Raw genomic sequence first — 4,308 nt, 5'->3', positions numbered from 1 at the left:
TGTTCTAATTTAAAATGAATGATTAGCAGGGGGAGGAGGAGAAAGCCAAGCTGCCTTCCTCACTTCTCCACTCGCCATGCAGTTGCCAGGCCAACTGTGGTGACAGCTGATTGGCTGGCCGCCCAGTTCTTCTATCTTCTTTAGTCTCGTGACTGACATGGCATGGTGCGAAATGTTGTTCCATGAGCAGCTGGCATAAAGTCCAAAGAGGAAACCCCTTAAAGATGGCCTAGACAAGGTGTGGGGGTGGGAAGCATTGGTGGAAGTTACATCTGTCATCTGTCATAGTAATATTTCCTTTAAAAAAATGTTACAAGCGAAAGCTAGTCTAAATGAACTTCTAAAGGTTCATTCATACCATATGATATATTAGAATAGTCTAGGACTATTCTAGATTTTACCACACAATTGACTGTTGGTGTATTAGGACCTCTAAAATCTAGTTTGGTGCACAGGGCCTCAGATCTGCATTTCTCAAAACTATGGGTCCAAGGGTTGGGTTTACCCTTCTTTGGGCCTGTTTTTTTTTTTATTAAAAAAACAACAACAACAACCCCAAACTAGATGTGGCTCAACCTGTATTTGACTGGTTGCTAAACAAATAAAGAATTCCTGTCATTTAACCTGGGTTAAAGGGAAAGTTTCACAGACCTATAAAATGGGTGGACTTTTTCCATATTCCATCAGATTCCAAATTAAGCTAACATCTACCCCATGGATATCTGCTGGACACCTGACAATCTATCATCATCATCATCATCATTATGATGGCTTCATCCACTAATGGAATCACTTCAAAATACATGAGGGCTTAAGGCCTCTGCACCTATAACTTGTGCACCTTCTTACCCAAAAGCCCATATTACTGTTCTGAGGTGGGAGCAGCAAAGATTCTTTCCAGATTTCGGGGGGTGCAGGTTGTACATAGGCCTTTGATATTCCCCAGACACGTGTAGTCTCTCCAAGGCATCATGGAAATTGCCAAGCTCAGGAGTCCTTGATCTTCTGACAAGGGTAAATGAAACCCAGACAAACACGAGAGTAGCCCAAAGCCTTGTTCACACTCTCTGTTCAGTTGGAAAGAAAAAGGCAATCTGGATATGGTGGCGGACTTTTCACTGGATTCTTCCTAGGTGATCAATCAAGACCTCACCTCCTGCTATCTGCTTTCTTCTTCTTGCCATCTGTTTATATGAATGTGCATGGCACCAAATTGCCTAACTATCCTGAAAGGCAGTTTCAACAATGCACACGTCTCATTAATCACTCAGAATGAAGGTGAGGGAACTGGAAGAAAGGGTGGCAAAAAAATAAGAACAAGGGCACTGATCTAAACAATATTTCCAAAGTTATTGGTGACTTGTGCAAGTAACATTGCACAGGGCGGGTCCATGCATTCCCCTAATATCTACACCCAAGCTGAAGATATAATTCCAAGAAGACTTCATATCACATCAGCATCTGCCCTCCCCTAACTTTTAATTAGGAGGTTAAAACACTGGTGGCTACACATGTGTTTCTGTCAGTATGATCCTTAACACCAGCTGCATTCCAACAGTGAAGTTTCTGAGCACGTCATAGCCGCAGCTGAGCCACACAGGGATCAAAGTTGTGCTGACACACTGATCTGTTTTTAGAAGGGGAAACAATGCATTTACTCTTCTGACAGAAAATAAAAACATGTGGGGAACAATGACTGCAAAATTAGGAACATTTAAGTCCCATTAAGGCGACATTTTCCCACCTTCGCCGCATCAAGCAGTTGGTCCCTTACCTTTCCCGCCCCGACCTGGCCACAGTGATCCATGTGACGGTCATCTCCAGGCTTGACTACTGTAATTCACTCTACGCAGGGCTGCCCTTGAAGCTGTCCCAGAAACTCCAGCGGGTACAGAATGCTGCAGCGAGGCTCCTCACGGGGTCTCTGCCATGGGAGCATATTCACCCAGTGCTTTTCAAGCTGCACTGGCTCCTGGTGGAGTACAGGGTCAGATTTAAGGTGCTGCTTTTGACCTTTAAAGCCCTTCACGGCCTAGGACCCTCGTACCCACGGGACCGCCTCTCCTGGTATGCCCCACGGAGAGCCTCAAGGTCCATAAATAACAACACCCTAGTGGTCCCAGGCCCTAAGGAAGTTAGATTGGCTTCAACCAGAGCCAGGGCCTTTTCAACTCTGCCTCCGGCCTGGTGGAACACTCTGCCTCATGAGACCAGGGCCCTGCAGGATCTGATTTCTTTCCGCAGGGCCTGTAAGACAGAGTTGTTCTGCCTAGCCTTTGGCTTGGAGCCAATTTGATTCCCTCCTTCCCTCTCTTTTTTCTTTTCCTTCTCCTCCTGCGATGAGGCTACATTTTAATATTTTAATGTTCCATTATTTTAATGTTGTATTTTATTTTTGTTTTTAAGTTGTAATCATTCATCTTGTTTTTATTATTGCTTGTAAGCCGCTCTGAGCCCGGCCTTGGCTGGGGAGGGCGGGGTATAAATAAAAAAATATTATTATTATTATTATTAATTTCAGAGGGAGAGTTAAATTGTTGTTTGTATTGTCTGTTACATTTTACTTCTCCTTTTGCTTTTGTACATTGCTCTGTCCGCCTAAGGAAGTAAGAGCAAAATTTTTAAAAATGATTTAAATAAATACATATATACATGCCTAAAACTCTCCCATTGAAATCAGTGGACTGCAATTCCAGACTCTTAGGCTTTGGTAGTGCGTGTCTAAATATTCAAGCTCAGGGTAAAGAAAGGCTTGGCACTTTCCTGCGAGTTCATTACTCTCTATTATACTGGATGCAAGTGGCAAGTGCTGACAGGATTCATGCTAAAATGAGGCCACTAAGAAACAAGAGGGTGGTCTCAGAATCCTCAGGGGAAATTGGAGTTTGTGGAAGTACAAACTATTTTTAAAAAATAAATAAAAAGTAAGTGTTAGGAAGAAGAAGAAGAAGAAGAAGAAGAAGAAGAAGAAGAAGAAGAAGAAGAAGAAAGGAAACATCTGGAAACTGCCTAGTGGCATGCTCAATATCCACAAAATATTGAATTCCAATGGAAAAAGAAAAATATAGGGTGTGTGGAATGCCATGCTTGAGTTCCTCACCCTTACAGAATCTTGAGAGAGGGCATGGCTGGAATCCCTGGCCAAAGCACAATGGATACACTGAAACAATTTGTTGCAGGTACAAATTGTGTCTGTCTAGTTGTCAGGAAGCATGTATGAATCCAGTTTAATTATTGTATGGCTTTGGCTACAATCCTCAGAGCTCAACCAAAATTCAGATAAATTTTAATTAGTTAATTCAAATGAGGACACTGTGATCTCAATGGGCAAAAAAATATTTTTGAAGTCATTAATGAGAACATTTCTCATTTAAAATAAAATACCTTAAAAGCACATAAAAACAGGGTTGTATTGTAAGCTTTGCTAAAACAGAGACAGAAATCTTAGCTGCCCAATATTTTTTATATTTTTTTTGCTTAGCACTAGCTGGATTTTGTCAGCTAGGGCAGAAAACTGCTGACATTCTGCTGCAGAAGCTAATCCTTTAAACAAAAGAAGGTGAATAGCTTGGTTTCCTGGTCCTTCCTAGAAGACTCAGCATTCAGAAAAGGGAATAGATGAATAAGCTTTCCATTTGCTCTCTGTGAAGTGAAGTTACCATCCCTGGACTAAAGTTACACATTTTTTAAAAAAAAATTTTAAGGAGGAAAAAGGAGAGAGAAAGCTTCCTTCCTTTAACTCTGCTGATGTAACAGCAAACCACTTAGCAAGATATTGAGCCAAGATCTGCAGCCTCCTGCGCTGCTACCGTAGCTTTCTGTAACTACAGCACAAACAAATAATGTCAGGGCAGCAATTCATCTTGTGGACCTGTTTCTGCTTACTAATCACTGGGGAAATCTCCCTGTAACTTTATAATCTGTATCTTGAAAGTGTTTAGAGAAATGATTCAGTTGAATTTTCTGCTTTGGGGCGACACTATTTCATTATGCATTATGGATTCCCATATGCATTAGAAATAGAATTGTAACTGGGATTCTATGCAGTTCAATCAGACAATCCTGTTTTTACAAGCTTGGTCCTCGCTTGGGGCCCCTTATTTACTTCACCCCCAAAGGTGCTCTCCTCCATTGTCACCAACAAATTAAGCTCAACTCAATCCCACCTGAATTCATTCATCCTTCCTTATAAGCCATATTTTACCTTCCAGAGCTCCACTGTCTGAAATACTAAACACAACCAGGGCCATCTTTACCCGGGAGTCCAAGGGTTGTGGGGCACCCAGGCGCTGAATTCTGAGGGGCGCC

The sequence above is a fragment of the Podarcis filfolensis genome (genome assembly GCF_964270895.1).
Source record: "Podarcis filfolensis genome assembly, chromosome: 1".
Lineage (NCBI taxonomy): Eukaryota > Metazoa > Chordata > Lepidosauria > Squamata > Lacertidae > Podarcis > Podarcis filfolensis.
This window is presented reverse-complemented; position numbering follows the sequence as displayed.